At 46.1% G+C, this 21881-nt stretch overlaps 2 long non-coding RNA genes across 2 annotated transcripts in view; one reads left to right on the forward strand and one right to left on the reverse strand.

Moving 5' to 3' along the window:
- LOC101907017 (uncharacterized) overlaps positions 1-21881 on the forward strand; it is a 166467-nt gene that overhangs the window by 18915 nt on the left and 125671 nt on the right. The window contains exons 6-10 of the long non-coding RNA XR_009493293.1: positions 3669-3892; positions 4480-6275; positions 6656-6698; positions 8097-12075; positions 18654-18754. This is a non-coding gene — a long non-coding RNA (uncharacterized lncRNA). The remainder of the gene's footprint in view (positions 1-3668; positions 3893-4479; positions 6276-6655; positions 6699-8096; positions 12076-18653; positions 18755-21881) is intronic.
- LOC132344157 (uncharacterized) lies at positions 6233-9003 on the reverse strand. Its single transcript, XR_009493294.1, has 3 exons — positions 8919-9003; positions 6469-6565; positions 6233-6315 (listed from the first exon to the last, which is right to left on the reverse strand). It is a non-coding gene; the product is annotated as an uncharacterized lncRNA (long non-coding RNA).

A 21881-nucleotide genomic window follows, 5' to 3' on the forward strand; every position in this document is an offset into this window, starting at 1 on the left:
CGGCAGTGCATGGAGTGCAATGGGAGTGGCTCGCCAGGTCCTCAAGTGTGCTGTGCTCACATTACTGTCTTGTGCTGCTGTTGATTCTAGGATGTCCTGTCTCCTGCTTTCCTCAGAGGAGGGCACACTGTGTGTAGACTTTATCTTATTTTAAAAATTGAAGTATGATTGATATACAGTATTGTTATTACTGCTGTACAGTAAAGTGATTCAGTTATATATAATACATTCTTTTTTGATATGTTCTTTTCCAGATTTATCATATGATACTGAATATAGTTCTCTGTCTTATACAGTAGGACCTTGTTATTTTTCCATTCTATATGCAGAAGCTTTCATCTGCTAGCCTCAATCTTTTGTACCACCCCCCAGCCCCCACCGCCTTGGCAATCGCTGGTCTGTTCTCTATGTCTGTGAGTGTTTATGTTCCATAGATAGGTTCAGTTGTATCCTATTTTAGATTCCACATACAAGTGATATCATGAGATATTTGTCTTTCTCTCACCTACTTCACTTAGTATGATACCCTCTAGTTGCATCCATGTTGCTGCAGATAGCATCATTTCATTCATTTTCATGGCTGAGTAATATTCCACTGTGTATATACACCACATCTTCTTTATCCGTTCCTCTGGTGATGGACATTTCGGTTGTTTCCATGTCTTGTCTATTGTGAATAGTGCTGCTGTGAGCATTGGGGTGCCTGTATCTTTATGAATTTGTAGACTTTTAAATGCATCAGACCCCTCTGCCCCTTCTCAACCCATTATTTTGGTGAATGGCACCGTCTTGGCTCCCTCACCCCTGACTCCCAAACAGACATCAACTCTTGGCAATTGGGCTGCAGACTTTTTGCAGTCTCTCCTATCAGGCCCCCGCCATGCTCTGTGGGGGTGGGAGTGTCCTTTCAGAGCCTATGAGGACATTGTCCTGTCCCTGCTCGCCCCCTCCTGATCTGTCCTTCCCATTACTGTGAGACCAGTGGTCCTCCAGCACAAACATGACCACTTTTCTCCTGTTGTGTACACAGTGGGGTCTGTTTAGCTCTTTATGATTTGGCCTTTGCCTACTTCTTCTGCTCTCTTCCTGTCTGCAAGGTCACCAGTGACCTCCCTGTTGTTAAACCCAATGGTGAATTCTCTGTCCTCAATTTACTTGACCTTTAGTAGCACTGGACAGGTTAATCACTCCTTCTTTTATTCCAATATTTTATTTACCAAAAAATTGCAAACTTATGAAAAATTTAAGAACAGGATGATGAATGCCCAGTGCCTTCACCTAGACTCTTCAGCTCTTAATGTTACCATGTAACATGTATCGTTTTCTCTCTCTCGTACACACACACACACGTTTCCCTCCAATCCCAAATCATATGCAAGCTGTAGGCATCTTGATGTTTATCTTAATTTCTTCAGCTCACATCTCTTAAGGAGAGAACATTCTTTTATGAAACTTCAGTACAATTAGCAAACCTGAGAAAAATGATGTTAATTTAATATAATCAGTTATGTCATTAAAAGGTTCCAATTAAAGCATTTCCAATTATCTGAGATGTCTTTTTAGTTTCCACCCCCAGTTCCAATAGCCAGTAAAAGATCATGCATTGCTCTTGGTTGTCATGTGCAACCAAGTACCTGTACAACCGTGTACAACCATGTACAACTCCCTGTACTCCCAAGATTAGTGCATTTTAATCTAGAACACTCAGCCCCGCTTTTGGCCCCACGATATGACATTTTGGACAGTCTAGTCCAAAGGTCTTTTTTTTTTTTTTACTTTTTAAAATTGAGATATAGTTCATTTATAATATAATAAGTCCCAAGTGTACAATATAGTAATTCACAAATTTAAAGATTATGTTCCATTTGTAATTATTAAAAATTTGGCTGTATTCTCTATGCTATACATATATCCTTGTAGCTTACTTATTTTATACATAGTTGTTTGTTCCTCTGAATTCCCTACCTTGATCTTCCCCACCTCCCTGCTTCTCTCTCCCCACTGGTAACCACTAGTTTGTTCTTTTATATCTGTACTCTATTTCTTTTTTAAAAAATATTCACTAGTTTGTTTTATTTTTTAGATTCCATAGGTGAGTGATAAGGTACAATATTTGTGTTTCTCTGTCTGACTTATTTCACTAAGCATAATACCCTCCAAGTTAGAACCGTTGTCTTAAAGAATGTTCCACTTTTTGATTTGCCTGCTTCCTATGAGTAGATTCTGGCCAAACATTTTGGCAAGAACAGCATGTGGGTGGTGTGTACTTCCTCATGTATCACATCAGAGGTCTGTATCGTCAGGTTGTCTCCTCACTGGATGCCAACTTTGAACTCTTGGGTAGGTGGTGACTGCCAGATCTCTTCAGTGTAAAGGTACATTCTTCCCTTTGTAATTTATAGGCAATCTGTGGAATGATACTTTGAGACCATGTGAATTTCCTGTTTACCCGATGCTTTCAACAGCCTCTGGTGATCCTTGACTGAATTGGTCATTATGCTGGAACTCCGTCCCTTTGATCACTTTCTTTCTTTGGCTTCTGGGGTCTGACTTGCTTTTGGTTTGTCCTTACGTCTCCAGCTGCTCATTCTCAGTCTCTCTGTGGTTCCTCCCCTTTTCCTTGACTTCTAACTGTTAGTACTCTAGGGCCCAATCTTCAGATCTCTCTCCTCTCTTGTGGCTTTAAATGACATCTAAAAGCTGAGGACTCTGAAATTTCTAACTCTGGTACAGATCTGTTTCCTTCACTTTCATATGCTCAACTTTCTCCTTGACATTTCCACTTGTCTGTCTCAAAGTCGTATCAAACTTCTCAGGTCAAGTGATCCCGATTCCCTGCTTCCCTTAATTTGCTCATCCATTTCAGTGTGACAGCTCCATCCTTCTAGTTGCTCAGGTCAAAATCTTGGACTTACCCTTGACTCCTGTGTTTCTCATACCCTCCATGTCATATCCATCAGGAAATTCTGTTCATGCCATCTTCAAGATGTATTAGGGATTCTTGTCTCCTGGATTCTTGCCATAGCCTGCTGTTTGATTTCCCTGCTTCTGCCCTTCCCTTCCCTGGTCCGTTCTAAATACAGTAGCCAGAACAATACTTACAAAATGTGGGTCCTCCGCTCACGCCTCCTTATCCCCATCTTGGAGAGCAAGGCCAAGTCCCAGCTTCAGTCTGTCAGGTGATAGATGATCTGTCCCCCATCCCCACCCTAAACCCTGCCCTGCGATTTCATTTACTGTTATTTTTGCCCTTGCTCACTCCACTTCAGCCACTCTGACATGTTTGCTGTTTCCCAAACCTGCCAAGGCCTGCTTGGCAGGGACTTGGCACTTGCTGTTCTGGCTGCCTGGAACATTTTTCTCCTAGATGTCCACCTGGTTCTCCCTTACTTCCGGCAAGTCTTGGCCTACATACCACTTTCTTACTGGGGCCTTCTGATCACCCTATCTACCCCTAACACTTTTCTTTTTTGTTGTACCTTGTGGCACGTGGGATCTTAGTTCCCTGACCAGGGATCGAACCCATCCCCCTGCAGTGGAAGCGTGAAGTCTTAACCACTGGATCGCCTACCCCTGGTACTTGTTATCCCTTTTCTCTGCTGTATTGTTCTCTTACTTAGCACCACCTGACATATTCTGTATTTTCTTTTTTATATCTACCTCTTTAGGTCTTCCCCGTAGCTCAAATGGTAAACAATCTGCCTGTAACGTAGCAGGCCCCAGGTTCAATCCCTGGGTCAGGAAGATCCTCTGGAGAAGGGAATGACAATCCACTCCAGTATTCTTGCCTGGAGAATTCCATGGATAGAGGAGCCTGGCAGGCTACAGTCTATGAGATCGCAAAGAGTCGGACACAACTGAGTGACTAACGCTACCGCTACTACTACTGAAAGTAAGCTCTGCAAGAGTAGAAACTTTATCTTTTGTACTGCCTTGTCCCGACATTAGTGTCAAGCATACAGCCAGCACTCAATAAATATTTTTGAATAAATGAATTGAATGAATGAATTTCCATTACCTCAGGATAAGCTATAAACCCTCCGAGTTCAAGTACCAATAATTTGGGAATTCCCTGGTGGTCCAGTGGTTAGGACTCCATGCTTCTACTGCAGGGGGCACTGATTCGATCCCTGGTTGCGGAACCAAGATCCCGCATGCCATGCAGTATGGCCAAAAAGAAAAAAACAAAAACAAAAACAAAAAAACACTAAAACAAATAAGTACCAAAAATCTACAGTGTATTCTTTGCCTGCCAGTTTGCAGTAGATGGGCAACCAAGGTGTGTCTCAGATTGGGGTTCAGGGCTCAGATCGCAGCCACGAGCTGGAATCCATGAATGCAGCATTGGCGTGTGTCTCTTGTGAGTGCACTTACATCTGTGTGTGTGTGTGTGTGTGTGTGCTTTTGTGTGTCTGTGAGAGTCTGTGCTGGTGTAGTCATCTGTCAGGGTCAGTGATCCTTCTGCGTTCTCTTCTCCAGGAAGACCGCAGGTGCTCCACAGGGCTGTAGGGCTCTGTGTGCCTGTGCCTGTCTCTGCTTCTGGCTGCAGCATCCTGAAGCCTCAGCCCCCCTGTGCTCTGAAGCTGAGGAGCCATCCAGAGCCTTCAGCGGCTGTCTTGGGTACTCATCTTTCTGGTTGGGGTGACACTCTACCCTTGGAAGCACCCGAGTCCAGGTTCACCACGAAAGCACAGCAAAGTGAGAACACGACAACACGGCACTGGGAGAACATGCAGAGCTTCTGCATTTGCTATTCCCTCTGCCTGGAAAACCCTTCTACCAAGTCTTCTCATTGCTGGCCCCATCTTACTATTCAGGCTTCGGCTCCAATGTTGATCCCCTTAGAGAAGCCTCCCCAGAACACCCCACAGCCATCTGAAGCTGTGCAGTTTGTGTCCCCCCAAATTAGCACCCCGCCCCCACTCTTTATTGCATTGTCTACTTTTGTCTTTATAGCAGATGTCAGTGCTACCTGAAATTATGTATTTCACATACGTGAAATTACATTATTTATCTGCTTGTTGCCTGTGTCTTTCATGTAAACCTCGTGGGAGTAAGGACTGTCTTTGTCTTGGTCCTTGTTCTGCTCCTGGTGCCTGTCATGTAGTAGGTGCTCAGGAAATTTGTTGACATTCTCTCTCCTTATTTTGGGGAGCTATACCTACTTACCTACTTATGTGTGTGATGTGTGCAGGTTGCTCAATTGTGTCTGACTCTTTGTGACCCTATGGACTATACAGTCCATGGAATTCTTCAGGCCAGAATACTGGAGAGGGGAGCCGTTCCCTTTTCTAGGGGATCTTCCCAACCCAGGGATTAAACCCAGGTCTCCTGCATTGCAGGCGAATTCTTTACCCACTGAGCCACCAAGGAAGTCCTACTTAACTTGTATTTTTATTTTACTAATAAATAGTTTCTTAGATTTGTTAGTTTACATTTAAGGAAACTGAGGTTATTAGGAGTGAAAGATTCTGCATGGGCTCCCAGCTGGCTGGTACAGAGCTAGGTCTTGAACCCAGGACTCCTAGGCCAGGGCATTGGCCACTCTAAGGCATGACCAGCCCTTCATCTGACCCTCAGCACCGGTGAGGTCAGGTGTAGCTGCCACCTCTCTGGCCCCTGGCTCAGAGCTGCAGAGAGAGCTGGGGTTCCTTTCAAAGAAGTGAGAAGAGACGCAGAATTAGTATTGGTAAATTATGCCAGAACCCTTGCATGTACATTATTATTATTGCCCCCATATATTCTAAAATAATCCCTGTAAATAATTATAAAAATAAATCTCAGTGACAAATTCTTTCTTTTCTTTTCTTTCCAGGAACACATTTATTCATCCTAATCTCTTCATGGGTAGGACAAATTGGAGCACTGGGTAGTGAATACAATTTGCAAATAGGCAATATAAGTAGAGAGAAAATTAATATGTATTCCTCAGCACTCTAAAAGGAGAGGAAGAACATTAATAGCCATTTCCTTGCAGATATAACTTTGAAAATGTTATTTCTGATCCATCAGCGTGGGGCTCCATATGAGGAAAATGGTTACAACGTGACAAGAAGTGATTAGATGTGAAATGGCATCTTCCTGGCGCTCCTCCCGTCTCTTTATCCTGTTCTTACTGGGACTTAGGAGGAATTCTGTGTTATTTTGTTCAGCAGATCACAGCGCTGGCCTGGGGTCTGCTGCTCATTGGCTGGGTGACCTTGGGCTGTTTCCTTTCACTCTCCCAGCCGTGGTTTCCACAGCAGTAGCTGGAGCAGATGACGTCTGAAGCCACAGTGAGTTTGGATGATTACAAGTCCTCACTGCTTGAAGTACCTGAGAAACATAAGAGATGCTAGGGCACCACCTACTGAATCAGAATCTTAATTTTCTGAGTTCATATACTTTTTTTAAAGTGACATGCCTGACGTCTCATAATTTTTAAAAATTTTTTTACTGAGGTGTAATTGATTTACAGTGTCACGTTACCTTCAGGTGGTGTTTGTTGTTCAGTCGCTTAGACGTGTCCCAACTCTTGCTACCCTATGGACTGTAACCTGCCAGGCTCCTCTATCCATGGGATTTCCTAGGCAAGAATATTGGAATGGGTTGCCATTTCCTCCTGCAGGGGATCTTCCCTGCCCAGGGATCAAAACTGCATCTTCTGCATTCACAGGTGGATTCTTTACCACTGAGCGGCCAGGGAAGCCCAGTTTCAGGTATACAGCAAAGTGAATCTCATATGCAAATACATATGTTCACTCTTTTTAAGATTATTTTCCCATATAGGCCATTACAGAATGCTGAGTAGAATTGCCTGTGTTATACAGTAGGTCCTTATTAGTTATAATTTTATATATAGTAGTGTGAATGTATCCATCCCAATCTTCCAGTTTTTCCCTCCCCCTTCCTTACCTCCCAGTGACGGTAAGTTTATTTTCTATATCTGTAACTTTGTTTCAGTTTTGTAAATAAGTTCATTTTTATCCTTTCTAAAGATTCCCTATATAAGCAATATCGCATGATATTTGTCTTTCTCTGGTGAATTCTATATATATTAATTGAAGTTGGGAGAGGTTTTTCCTCTAAGTGGCAGAAACTCGTCAAGCCAAGCTGGGATTCTGGAAGGGTCACTGGGCCTTAGACCCTGCTCCCTTCTTCCCCACTGGCCAGTATAAAGTTGAAGAGTGTCGTCTGGTCAAGGATTCCTTTCCCTTTCCGAATCTGAACCCCTGTCGCCACATCAGGGATGACTCTCTTTTGCGCTCAGCTAAGGACCTGGAGTGTCTGGCAAGTTCCAGGCAAATTGGGGAATATGATTTGTTTTTCACTGCTGTCTTCAGGATTTGTGAAAATAATGCTAAGACATCAGCAGATAGCAGTCTCATTTGTAAATTCTTATTTTTCTCCCTGGTGGTCTCCTCCTATCTTGTCTTTAATTACAAAAGTAGTAAGTGCAGGTCGCAGAAATCACAGAAGAAAAGCAGAAGCTCCTTCCCACACCCCTTCCCCAAACCTGCTCCCTTCTCTGCTCCTGGTGGATATTTGCACTTCAGTAGAGAGACAACAACAGAACCTTTTAAGATCTAAAGAGAAGGGAAATCGGAGGTGCTGAGAATTAAATAATAGTAATTATAATTAGGATACTAGTAAATAATAATAAACTAATATCTGTGCAATGAATACTCATGCCAGGCATTATGATGACATTTAATACACATGAAACAAATGAATTGTTCAGAATGGAAAAGCAGAGAGGTGTTCTGAAGTATAGATCATCCTCAAGTCGCCTCACTAGTGTGCACAAACTGCCAAGAGGGCCCTGGAAAACTCCCCTCTCTCCTATACTTCCCCAACCCCTTTTAGACTGAAATGAGTCTGCTTCAGCAACAAAGAGCATTTTGTATGCAGACATTCTGCCTTTTTTTTTTTTTTAATTGAAATCTGAATGTGGTGAGTCTGAACTAGGGGCTGGGGTGTGATTAATTACAGCAGCCATCTTAACCTGCTCAGAGGCTGGGCCTGAAAGAAATGAGGCCAGGCCGAACAGAAATTCAGTTAAGGATAGGGAGGAATGTGAATAAAACTTTGTTAACTGGCCCCTGTCTTTCTTTCAGCTGCTGATGCATGGAGTTGGAAGATTTAAGGAATCAGTTCCTGTTTCTCTGGTTCTGGCCGACCCTAGAATCAACTCCCTTGATTGGAAATAAACAGGATTTTCCTTTCTGTCCCCAGGAATGTGACGGAGGAAGGACTCTAGGGGAAAAGGCCTCGTCTGCCAAAGAATAATAATAATAACAAAGATGACAGTAGGAATAAAATATCGCCCTCTTCATGGAGGGCAATAAGGAAGTATCCCGTTATATGTGTTGAGCCTTCTCACTCTCCATATACATATGTTAGAACTTCAGAATGTAGCTCAGGTTTGATTTGAACTTTCTGTCCTGTGGCTGTCTTGAGTGTACTGAACAAATTGGGCTACATGTCTCACCTTTGGTTTCAGAAAATAGGACCCCAATTACAGCACTTCGTGTTGACATAGTACCTTAAATGCCTGAGTATGAACCTCTTTCCTGGAGGGTGTGTCTGTGTCATGAGTGCCCCCAGTGCCCGGCATGGGGCCTAGCCTTTGGAAACTGGGGCAGAGGGGCTGTGATAATAAATGGGTGAGGCAGGGAGTCCTCCAGCTCCCTCTCTCTTGGCTGAGGAATGGGATGAACCCGGATGACTGCATGAACCTTCCCTTCCCCTTGGTGCTCCTGGGGCAGGGAAGGAAGAGCTTTATGCAGGGAGAAACCCCAAGAAGACTCAGCCTCTCTGTTGATTTCTGCAAACTCCTTGTGTTCTGAAGGAATCATTTGCCCACTTCTGGGCCAGCTGTATATGAGTTTGCTCTCTCCCCTCCCAAGGGGAGGTCCATGTTACCTGAAGAAACTTACCTTTTGCTATTTCTATTAAATTTCCCTTTTTCGTTAAGAAGGTGGTGAGGTAGAAGAATGTCCCTGCCCTGCTCACTCTTCTGATCTTCCTTGGTTCAGAGATATAGATAATTTTTCTCCTTCTCCTCTCCCTCCCGCTCCTTCTCCTTGTTCCTCTGTTCTGAAGACTGACTTCCCAAAGCTGAGGGGAGTAAGGAGAGGTGAATCCAGTCTGTTCCTAGAGGAGCCCTCCTCCACTACGTTAAACAGACTTTTACTCTGCTGAATAACTTTCAATAGCTCCCTATTGTCATCAGTTTACATTTCTAACATTAAAGCCCACTTTAACATGAGCTGTCTTGAACTTTGTGCTTTGTGATTTCCCAATGCTCTCTCCCCGAGTCAAATAGCCTTCCTAGTGTGTTCACTTAGTGGAGACGAGTGGTTGGAGAGGCATTTGAGGCAAAACCAACAGCCAAAAGGCAAGCAGAGGAAAGGAGGCCGGAGAGGCAAAGGTTGATGGGATATAAAAGGTCTTGAGGGACGTAAGTATGATGATTGGGGCTCAAGATTTGGGGCTGTATTATTAGACTGGGAGGAGGTCATTGAAAGATTTCAGGTAGGGTCAAATCCAGCTTTTAGAATGATAGCTGGGGCTATGTAGAGAAGGGAACTGCAGTGAGGGGGTTTGGAAAAGTGGCAAAGACCCCTGCTGACTTCGGTGTCATTGGTGGATAGGGTCTGCAGAACAGACTTTCTGTGCTCAGAAGACATAGCCATGTATGGAGGCAGGGGCATGGATGAAATGACCTTAGGCACCCTCCCCCTGGTGGGAGGCAAGAGTGGGGTTCCAGTTTCATTTCTGAGTAGGTTTCAGTTTATTTCCACATGTTGTCTCCTTTGGGTCAAAGCCCTTTTAGGAAGGCCAAGGGGAAAGGTCCCCGGGGAGGGCAGAGTATCACTTCCTCTTTTTTCAGGCAGGAAAGGCAGACAAAAGTGGACAATGGACCAGAGAGGGTGCGTCCAGCAGAGAAGGAGGGAGGAGCCGGAGGGACTGGCCCAGGGCAGGAGGCCTCGGAAGATTCCCTTTGATCCCCCTTATCTCTGGAGGGCAAGCTTGCTTATTTGGCCAGTGGGGCCTTTTGTTGCAGCATTTCCTGGAGCCCCCCAAAGTAAACACAACCAAGTCTGTGTTCTTACAGCTCTACTTTACTGTGTCTGCTCCTTCCAACAGAGAGAAAGAGCAGGCGGGTCAACCCTCTGAAGTCACCCCCACTCATCAGAGTGCTGACAATAAAGATGCATGTTTTAGTGCGTTAGCGCCACGCCGGAGAGAGAACTGTGATGGCCACAAAATGCTGAACCACCATCGCAATCATCATCATCAACTGCACAACTAGGGCTTTCTAAGACCTAAGGTTTAGATCTATGGAGTGATAAAACAGGAACAATGAAAAGGCCTGTGAACACCCTCTTTGATGGAGGTGGGAAGCTACAGTCATCAATAAGTCTACTGAACTGAGGTACTTGCAATGCTCATGAGACCTGGAGTCTGGTGTGTCAGGAGTCAGTTTTCCCTTCTCTGTTCAAATAGTGCTTATGCCCACTGGTATGAAAGGAGCAGGGTGGAAAGGCTAGTTACCGCTGGGCTGGCTCTCAGTTGCAATAGGGGATGGGTGATACATGAAATTGAACTGGAATCTGGTAATTTTTTTGCCAGCAAAAGTCTGTTCAAAGATACGGTTTTTCTAGTAGTCATGTATGGATGTGAGAGTTGGACCATAAAGAAAGCTGAGTGCCGAAGAATTGATGCTTTTGAACTGTGGTGTTGGAGAAGACTCTTGAGAGTCCCTTGGACTGCAAGGAGATCCAACCAGTCAATTGTAAAGGAAATCAGTCCTGAATATTCACTCAATATTCAGCTGAAGCTGAAACTCCAATACTTTGGCCACCTGATGCAAAGAACTGACTCATTTGAAAAGACTCTGATGCTGGGAAAGACTGAAGGTGGGAAGAGAAGGGGACCACAGAGGATGAGATGGTTGGGTGGCATCAATGCCTCGATGAACATGAGTTTGAGTAAGCTCCGGGAGTTGGTGATGGACAGGGAAGCCTGGCATACTGCAGTCCATGAAGTTACAAAGAGTTGGATGCGACTGAACTGAATAGCTTTGTGCATCCTGGTGATGAGGTGTGAAGGCAAAAACAGGCATGGAGAAAACTGGGGCCCTTTCAGTGGAGGACAGGCATGAACATCCATTTGCGTGCCCACAGGGCCTGACTTCATCCAGACAGAAGGCAGCAGAGGCCCCCCTTCACCTCCAGATGCGGGGAAGATGTGTGTGGGGAGCTGACTCCTCCGATGACTTGCAGCCTCACATTTAACATTTCCCTGTGAGATTAGAGAATAAATTTGGGAACAGCATTTGGCTCTTCTTCCTGGGGAGTATTCCTGTCAAGTAGGGTGCTACTAGCTGAGCCAGTGCTTTACTTACAGAAAAATTCAATTTCTTCCTGCTCCCCATGCAAACGGAAACTCCATCAAGTATCCTTTCAATCTCTTAACTATTCCCCTTCCCTCATACCCTCAAAGTTGGGGAGAGGAGTTTCGGCCCAGACGCCCCTCCTCCCTGCAGTTGAGGACAATTGTGTAATCCGGATTGTGACACAGAGGAAAGTCCTAGCTCTCCATGCTCCTGGCTAACGGCTCAGATGGGGAGCTCGTGATGGGAGGCCTCCCCACTCCACTATCCTCCAGTTCGCCCCCACCAACGCGGCAGGGCTCTGGGCGTGAAATGGGAGACTATCCCTGTTGTCTTGACCCCTCCTGAACGATAGGGTCCTGGGACGCCCGGGGTGGGGCGCCGAGAAGCCAGGCGGTTCGCCCGCGCCCCCGCCGAGGGTGGGGCGCAGGAGCGGCGGGCACCTGTTGCGGCGCGCGGGGCGGTAGCTGAGGCTCACCTGCGCGAGGCCCGGCCCCGGGCGGGCGGCGGGCGCACAGCGGAGCCGAGGTTCCGACGCTCGGTCCGCGCCTCGGGCTTCCGCCGGGTCAGCTGACCGCCCAGTGCGGAACTAAGCGCCGGCCGCGAGCTGCCGCCGCCACCGCGCTCCTGCTCGGCACTCGGTACCGCGCGCCCGCCCCGTCGCCATGGCCGGGCTTGTGGTCAGTGGAACTCAAGTAAGTCCGCTGGGGCCACCCCGCCCCCTCCTGGGCACGGTCGGTCTGAGGAGGGAGCTCTGGGGCGAGCGGCGTCCAGAGGTCAGACGGGTGCTCCGTGCCCCACCTCGGGGCCGCGTCTGCAGCAGCCGAGTGAGGCAGGCCTGAGGGGAGCACAGACGCGGGAGGAGAGGGCGGGAAGACCCTCAGGTCGCCCGGACCCCTCCAACCCCAGCGCTCAGTGACCAGAGACCAGCCTGCGGACCTCTCCGTCAGGTGGAGTGGGCACCTCTCACAACCCACGGTACTTTTTCGAGCCCACAAAAAAGTTGTAATTTCTTTCATAATCAGAAGGAAAAAAAGAACCTTGTTAAAAGAAACGTTTTAATACATTTGTCTTTACACCAATACGGTTATAGAATAGAAATGGTCGGTTTAGAGTTTTCTTTTTCTTCTTCCCAACGACGGAGGTAGGAGCCTCTGAAAGACACAGTGAGATTCACGATGCCACCGTGCAGGCGCTGGGTTGCAGGGCTTCGCTGCAGACTGGCTCCTGTTCCTAACCCTAAACCCCTTATCAAAGACCGGTAGAAGGCTACAGTGCTCCAGTTTTATTTCGCACCTGACTTCTTTAACGGGCGTCCTTGCGGATGGCAACACTCTAGTTTCCACGTGGGGTGATAGACACCCAGCTTTACTTGCTGTCAGCCCTGTAGTGACGCTTTAGTTGTTTTTAGTCATTGCTGGAGGGTTGGACTCGACTACTGGGGGGCCAGGTGCCTTTTACTTGCTGGAGAAGCCAGGTGTCCCTTATAAGCTCTGATTGAGCCGGCCCTCCTCCTCCCCTGCTTTTCCCGGATGCCCTAGAGAAATGGTTTTGAGGTTTTGCAGCTCTCCCCTTGGATTGCTTGAGGCAGGTAGTGTCAGGCACAATTAGATTTTGAGATTACTTTAGGCTTAGGGAAAGTTTCTCTCTTCTTAGAGTTCAGGAGTTAGCAGGCCAGGGAGGTACTAGCTTGGGAAAGATATTAAAATGAAGTGTCTTATTTACCTTGCAGAGAAAAGGGACTTTCTGGGAGTTAATAAGGCTGCAGTGGGAAGGGCTAGAGGAAAGGGCCTCTGCCCAAACTGGGTCCCTGACCCTCAGAACCTAGGTCTCTGCATTTCAGAGCCAGGAGTCTCTGGGTATAGCTGCTTCCAGCTTCACAGAAGACTTGACATGGGCCTGCCAACCTTCCCATGTTTCCCTTTCTCATCCTCTATTTCCAAAGCTCAATTTTTTTGTTTTCTCTTGAGCCCCTTGATTTTAGCCCATCCCAAACAGCCCAAGGGCAGTGACCTGTGAGGGAGGCATTTTGGGCCCTTGGGGAGCTGCCAGGGGAAGAGCTCAGCAGGCAAGTTGGGGGAAATGCCCTTGTGTCATAGGTGCCCTGTATTCTAAACCTGCAAGGTCAGTGAATCTGAGTGGTGGCTCAGGGCGTTAGGTCTTTTTAAAGTTCTGCCTTTTGCAGCCATTGTAAGATACAGCACCTTGAATGTGTATCACATGGTCCTTCTCAAACTTGGGATCCTTCTAAAGGGTGGGGGGAGGAAACCCACTCCCCATGGGCCCACACTGTTACTGTTTTTATTTCAATGTTGCTTAAGTATACGATCATAAAACCAGATAAAACTTTTTCTAAGTTCATATTTATAAGCCATAGACCCCCAAAAGGGATGGCTTCAGTGTAAAAATGAAAACCATAACACCCATAAAATTAAATGATGAAATGGATGATGTTTGCTGAAACTCAGTCACTGCTTTCGATGCTGCTGTGGCCTGGCGGCTCTGGCCCTGGGTTTTAGGAGTTGCACAAACCTGTAACACCACATGCTTGGGGATGTTGCTGTCCTCCCTCCACTTTTCTCTGTACAATGTTTCAACATGGATCTGACTCCATTTGGCTTTCTGTTGGCATGAATGCATCATTTATATTCAGCACGAAGGCTTCAGTCTTCCTTCTCCACCAGCTTAGGACAATTATAGTAATGGGATTAATACAATTGCAGACACAAATGCAGACTTGGAATTGGGATACTGAAATCTCATACCTGAGAGACATGGAGTAAAAAACCCCTTCCACAGGGACACTGGTGTGATTCACTACCTACCTAGTGGCCACTAGGTGCCAAGGACAAAGCTGTGGGCTTTAAATATGTTAACATTTCATCCCTGTAACATACATAAAATGAGGAAAATATGTGACTCATGGGCTTATTTAATGAGGATTGACTAGTTAAAGTATCAATAACCTCAGATATGCAGATGACACCACCCTTATGGCAGAAAGTGAAGAACTAAAGAGCCTCTTGATGAAAGTGAAAGAGGAGAGTGAAAAAGTTGGCCTAAACCTCAACATTCAGAAAACTAACAGCATGGCTTCTGGTCCCATCACTTCATGGCAGATAGATGGGAAAACAGTGGAAACAGTGGCTGAATTTATTTTTCAGGGCCCCAAAATCACTGCAGATGGTGATTGCAGCCATGAAATTAGAAGACGTTTACTCCTCGGAAGGAAAGTTATGACCAACCTAGACAGCATATTAAAAAGTAGAGACATTACTTTGTCAACAAAGGTCTGTCTAGTCCGGGCTGTGGTGTTTCCACTGGTCATGTATGGATGTGAGTTGGACTATAAAGAAAGCTGAGCGCCGAAGAATTGATGCTTTTGAACTGTGGTGTTGGAGAAGACTCTTGAGAGTCCCTTGGACTGCAAGGAGATCCAACCAGTCCATCCTAAAGGAGATCAGTCCTGGGTGTTCATTGGAAGGACTGATATTGAAGCTGAAACTCCAGTACTTTGGCCACCTGATGCGGAGAGCTGACTCATTTGAAAAGACCCTGATGCTGGGAAAGATTGAGGGCAGGAGGAGAAGGGGATGACAGAGGATGAGATGGTTGCATGGCATCACCAACTCAATGGACATGGGTTTGGGTGGACTGCGAGAGTTAGTGATGGACAGGGAGGCCTGGCGTGCTGTGGTTCACGGGGTCCCAAAAAGTCGGACACGACTGAGTGACTGAACTGATCTGAACTGACTAGTTAAGAGCCAGGTGGGAGGCTTTTAATAAATATGAGTTGTTACATTATTCTTAACACCTTTTGGAGGTGGTTAGTGTTTAGTGTATAGAAGAAGAAACAGAGTCTATGAGACTGTGGCCCATCCAAGGTAATGCAACTAGTTAAGTAGCAGCACGGGGATGCCGATTCATGACCAGAGTTCTTTCTATTCATGGAGCTTTCAGTACTGCAAATCTAAAATTAAGGATGGCTCACCTCCAAGTAGGGGCGGACATCCTGAAATAACCTCCTTTCAATCTGACTATTGACAACACTCCCCCCATCCTCAAAATCTGTGAGCCAGACTATCTCAACTGCAAAGACAAACCTTCCGTGTCTTGCAGTTTGGTAATTTTCTGCAGCTTCTGCTCAGAGAGCTGAGTGTGTGTACATGTGGAGATCCTGCCAAGATATTATTTTTCTTTCTGGTATTCCTCTCTATAGGGGTCTTGAACTTGATATGTTTTCATTTCCCTGATAATGATGTCTTTTTCTGTTGTAATTCCACACGATCGAAGTCTTGGGGGCACATATTACATACGATAGGCAAACTAAAAGTATGAAACTTTGTTCTTCATTTCACTCAAAATCAAGATAATTGACTGAACGCAGTGCCTTCTCATTTTGGGTGGGCTCTTGCTTCCGTGGCCTTTAAATCTGTTAACCTCTACATCCCTTCTCTTGTTTAGTGAAGATGCAGACTATTTTTGGTCTGGCTCTTCTAGTTTCCTGTTTTATGTTAGGTGGTCCCATGCTTCAAGAAGTCTCCTGACATCCTGAGATGTAATGTCTTCCACTCAGGAGCACTTAAATAAGTCTCTCCTCTCATTATGGGTGTTGTTTGCCGTGTCTGGCAGTGACTGCTTGCTGCTTTTAAGCCTTTTCCAGCCAATTTGAACCCTTCAGCATGGTTGACTTAACTCCCATCTCAAAAAGCTTCCAGTTTACTGTAAGGGTGGTCCAAACATATACATGGCTTATCAAGTTGGTGTTCTTAGTAAATTTGGAGACTTGGTCTTCATCTCTCTGAAATAGGAGCAAGTTGTGCTTTGTTTAGTTCTCCTGGGATACAGTAATGTTGTTTAGTCTTTCAGTTATTTCCAACACTTCTGCGACCCCATGGATTGTAGCCTGACAGGCTCCTCAGATTTCCCAGGCAAGAATACTGGAGTGGGTTGCCATTTCCTTCTCCTCGACCCAGGGATTAAACCCATTTCTCCTGCTTGGCAGGCGGATTCTTTACCGCTGAGCCACCCGGGACGCTCTGTGATGTGAAGATCATGGAATAAAACAAGCTAATGGCAGTTTTGTCCGACATGCTGTGAGTGGTTGAATGCTTCATGGTGGTAACTCTCCTTAATGTTTGTTTGCTCTGAAGTGGAATTCTACAGAAAATAAAAGGGAACCAATATTCCTCTTTCTGCAGGCTCTAATGCTCTTCTGGGACCTTTGACATGGCATCATGAGGTAGTTCTAGATCTTTCAACTAGGAAGACTCATTTTGAGGCCAAAACATGATGATAGCTATCTGGCATTTGTTGATCAAGAATATCCACATTGTCATGTGCATATTTAAGAATTCCATGGCCTCCATGTTGGGTGTCCTTATTCCTGGTGCAGAATGTGGTCCAGACTGTCCTTAAGAAGAGGTTCTATTCAGGGCAGGCCTCTGGAGTCTTAGTTTCCTCATATAAAGCATGAGGGATTTTGACCGAGTCCCTGCTAAATTTAATCCTTTGTAACCTATGAGGAAAGAACTCAGTTTCCACACTGAAAGCTCAGCCTCTCTGCTGCATATATAATGGAGGTCTTGAATGATTTTGATATGTATAAGATGGGTAAAAGGGATAGGTTCTCAGGTGAGCACCATGGGCCTAGGGGTCAGTGTGAACATATAATGCAGAAGCAGCTGCTGATGGTGAGCAGCTGAGTGAAGTCCCTAGATTCTCCAGTCTCTCTGGAGAATCCTTAATCTCTGCTTGGAAGCAGGACTTAATTTGTTACATGAGAAGATAGGTGGCTCTTATGTACAGAAGGGAGAGGTTACCATATTGAACTTACAGCCCTTTAGTTTTTAGTCTGTATCTTCCTGAGTCAAAATTATTTTATTGGAATCAGCTATTTTTTTTCTGTCTTTTCTCCCCATTTTAATCTTCCAGTAATGAAGTTACTGAAGGATAGTGAACACAGGATATTATATTGTTGGCAATTGGTCCCCATTGGATAGGAAAGGGTTGAGAGATGACTTGAAAAATTGAGGGTGCCAGGGTGCAGTGTGACTTGTTTTATAGGTGGAGCCATATGAAAGTGCAGTTGTATAGTTCTACGATGGCAAGAGTAATTTTAACCGTTTTAACGTAATACTGAAGATGCAAGATGGCCACCATATTCTTATTCTCAATTAGGAATCACAACCCCTCCACCCCTACCTCCAACCCCTAGGACACCTCTCATTCCAGGATGTCTTGACTGTATGTGAAGAACGAAAGTTTGCAAGGCGAAAAGGATCAAGGCTGTAGCCTTGTAATGAGCTGGAATTTCTACTGAGCGGTTGAGGATGGGCTCCTTTTGTGGGAAAGCATCGTGTATTGTGGCCCACTGCTGACTGGTCACTGGTTTGTCTTACTGGTTTTGGAATTAGTTGCCAGTCCTGCCTTCACTGCTACCTGTAAAAATAGGTTTCAAAAACTCAGTGCTTGGAGCAGTGAGAAAGCCCTCTGACCTCCCAGTCAGAAATTTTGGGATCAAATTTCAGTTCAGCGTCCTAATATTGGGCATACACTAGGTAAATAATAATAATAAAAGTAAGTAAAAGAATGCTTACGGGAACACCTCTGCCAGCAGAATGGGGTTGATTGCCAGGGGCTCCCTGGAGGACAGAGTCTTGGAAGCTCCGGCCACCCATCATTGCCCGGTCGCCTTTGAGTCGGCTGTGTTCAGAGTTCGGAGGACATTTTATACATGGTGGTAATAGGATGGGGTTGGCGGTCTGGGGAGGTTTTGTTGTCCAGCCCTATTTGTTCCAGCACCCGGCAGGTTGAATGCTGGTGAGTGCATCTGCTGTGTCTTGTGAGGTAATGTGCATAACAGGGTATTTGGTGGGGGGGCAGCCAAGGAGAGGGAGCAGGAGAGCCAAGGGGCAGCTGTTGGGAAGGCCCCTGAGTGGGAGGCTGATTGCTGTGATTATATCAGCATGCTCTGACGTTGGGGTTTTTTTTTTTGGACATCTGAATCCGGCCAATTTCAGTCCAATTTCCCTTGTGCTGGGATTAGTCTCCATCATGCTAAGTGTACCAAGAAAGGGGAGCTGTTGGCAGAGTCCCTGAAGCCAAGTCCTGAAGCTGACTTGATCAGGGAAACAGCCGCAAATGGGGCCTTCTTGTGTGCAGAGCGCGTGTTTCAAGTTGCGGAAGCAATCATCGGATCAGTGGCGCAGGGCTGTGAGCAGCTGGGTGATTTCCGTTGGCCACATTGTTTCTGTTCCATTTTGATTTCCAGGTGTCCTACATAGGCCAGGACTGCAGAGAGATCCCAGAGCACCTCGGCAGGGACTGTGGACACTTTGCAAAGAGGCTTGATCTGAGCTTTAACCTTCTGAGGTATGTAACCTTCATGAGACAGACCAGGCCTGGGAGACCCAGGCCCCAATGGTGAAGGCCTGCAGATAAAAGCCAGACAGCCCAGGTCTCCAAAGGGACCCCAAAGTTGTGACTCTGCTTCACGAGGTCTCTGGCTCCCCTCTTGCACCCACAAAACAGTGAGTGTCCTCTGGCTTACATGTGTCCCTACCAGGGGGCCGTCAGTGTCACTTTGTTCTTTTCCTTCCTCCCCGATGCCCATGCGTCATACTAGAAAACTCTTGGAGAGGAAGAGAGAGAGAACCGGCAGGTGAGTTGGGGGCATTTAGGGATGCTTTTGTGGATGACCCCATCGCGTAAAGATTTGCTGAATCCCAGGTAGAGTGTGTGTGTTCTTCTTCTTTTTTTTTTTTTTCTTCTTTGCCTTTTTATGAATTGAAACTTTAAATATTTGTGATGATGATTTCTCCCAGATGGTATTTCAAAGTAATTCCAATGCTGTTGGCATGGGGTAGGTGGGAGGGAAGCTCAAACAACTGATCCAGACTTGGCAGAGAAGGTAAGTGTGATTGTCTATATTATTCCAATGGAGAAAACAGTTATTTCTTCCTGAAAGGTTCTGAATTGTGACTGGTCTGGGGACTCGGGGGAAGGTGCTGGGAGGTTCTAGGAATATCAGTGAGATAAATGGGCAGGAATCTGGGTGGTGGCTTTTCCTAAGGAGGTGGCTCCGCTCACAGCTTTCTCCTAAGTGTCTCCTTGAGAGCCGTGCTATCCTTTGATGGAACAGACTGTCTCCAGGTGGAAGGAGAGATGAGGAGCTGGAGTCCCACCCCAGGGCTCCGGTACTTTACTTCCTCCACAGTGTGGAGTCTCTTCTCTCCAAGGCAGGACACTCGGGCATTACAGATTCCAGCGAAGATGGACAAAGCTTGGGGCTTGAAGGCACCAGAGGGTGGAAGGGACTTTAAGTGAAGCTAGCAGAGCTTCATGGGCTGGTGCTTAGGAGCTCACGGCTGTGCTGAGATGCATCGTCTCCACAGAAGGGGCATCCAAGGAATTGTGTTGGAAGGGAGTGGGCGCAGTGTGCTCCCTGACTCTCAAGGGGTTTGTGGGCTTCTGAGAAGATGTGGAAACAGAAAAGTCACAGAATAATACAGAGTGATAAGAGGGTGCCAAATAAACTCTGACTCTGAACAAATGAAAGATTTGGTCTGTCCCCCCTGCCCAAGAAGGGGACAGAATACAGTCTCAACTGATGGTGCCTGAGACACGTGTGCACCTTAAACAGCTCCCCAGAGTAGGCCTGGGCAGAGGCTTCTTCCCATGTGACTGGCCTCTGGGTGTTTGGGGCTCTTGACTCAGGCAGTGGCTGCCCTGCTGCTGGGAGCCCGGATGTGGGTTTGAGGAGGCTGGGCCCTGGGAGGGGGTATGAGCAGTCACAGGTCATGGGACTAGGCTGTCAGGTCTGAGGAAACAGAGCTGTCTTTGTCACATTATGGGGCCCTGCCTCTCTGATGAGAAGGGGTTCTTGGCTCTGAGAGGCTGGATCTTTAAGGATTTATCATAGGAAATGATGGGGCCTGGAGGCAGGAAAATTTTGTGAGAAGGAGATAGGTTAAAAAAAAGAGAGAGGAATTAAGACTTTTGTTAACTTTTTGTTGAGAGGAGAAGAGTTTTTATAAGTGTCGAGTTTGAGGAATGATCCCTCAAAAGATCTGGTCAGGAACCTGTTCTTGCTTGTGCTGTGGTCAATGTGTGAGTTGAAGCTGGGTTGGGGCAGGGGTGAGCCATGGAGGGGTGAGGTCTCATGGAAGTGTTTATATGAGGACTTGGGTAAGCTGGAAGCAGTTACAGACCAGAATGCGGAAGAGTAACTCTGACTTGATGTGGTTATCGTGAGATTGACTCATCTTTGATGGTTTTATTTACCTAACTTGGGGGTTAGGTAAATAAGGGGAGGTGGCATTGTTTCTCTTGGGTGTCAGAGGAAGATGTAAGTTTACGCAGGTCCTTTGCCTTCAGTTGGATAAAAATTCAAAGATGGTTTAGATGCTTGTCTAATTCCTCTTTGGGGAGAGAAAGGGAGAAGGGAAGAGAAAGATCATAAACTTACCTACCACACAAATGGGAATGTGATTCCTACCAGGCTGAAGGGATCATCATATCCAGAGGAAATACTGCAGATCCCTGTCCCACCTTTTGTAAAAGGTTTCTTCCCAGCCCCATCTTGTCATTTCCATGGGATTTGGTGGGGAGCATATCACCCTATATTTGCTCTGCACCTGGATTTACCATAGCTCGCAGTTCTAACTCTCTGCTCTGTCTTCTGTTCTCCGTCTTGGCAGCCTATCTGGTCCCACTCTTGACACCTGCTTCATCTCCCTTGAAGCTCAGTACAACATAACTGTGTATTATGCCAGTTCAAAGTGTACTGGGAGAGGTAGGGTGGTAATTTTCCGTGCAGCAGGAGACGCTGGGATAGTGTTGTTCCTGAAGTCTTCTGGGTACTCCCTTGCCCTTTCTCCCTGGCTGTTCCTCTCATCAGGATCAGGTCTCCTGCATGTGACCAGGTGCCCCTCTTTCCCAACCACTTTCTCTGCTTTCCATGTCCCTTATCTTCTTTCCAGGGCTACCCTCAGAAACACAAAATTCTTCTCACTTTGTTATGTTTGGAAGGATCACCCCCCTTCTTCTTACAGGACATCTCTGCAGGCTTCCTTATCTCATCCAGAGAGTCATGCCAGGGTGTTGCCTTAAATGGAGCCATAGCCGCTAATACAAATTTTGCTGCTCCCATAAATTACAGAATCAGCTGCAATCTGTTTGTGCTTTAGACTGAAGCTTGTTTTTAGGCAAGGAGTTCTGCTTATTCATTTACAAATATTTAATAGTACACATGGCACAATTTTTAGAAGGAACAAACCTGTAACCAATGAAAAGAAACTCTCCCTTACATATATGTCCTTTGCTTCCTGGTTCCTACCTGCACTGGTAACTATTGGTAGTTGATCTTTGTCATCCTCCAGAGTTAGTCCATGCATATACTAACATGAGAATTTCTCGTGGGGCTAGATTCGTATTACTTCTTGCCAAGATGTTAGTTAAAAGAGAGGCACTAGGCTTCAGTTAACCACTCATGATCAGG

This window comes from Bos taurus, chromosome 28 (genome assembly GCF_002263795.3).
Source record: "Bos taurus isolate L1 Dominette 01449 registration number 42190680 breed Hereford chromosome 28, ARS-UCD2.0, whole genome shotgun sequence".
In the NCBI taxonomy this organism is placed as follows: Eukaryota; Metazoa; Chordata; class Mammalia; order Artiodactyla; family Bovidae; genus Bos; species Bos taurus.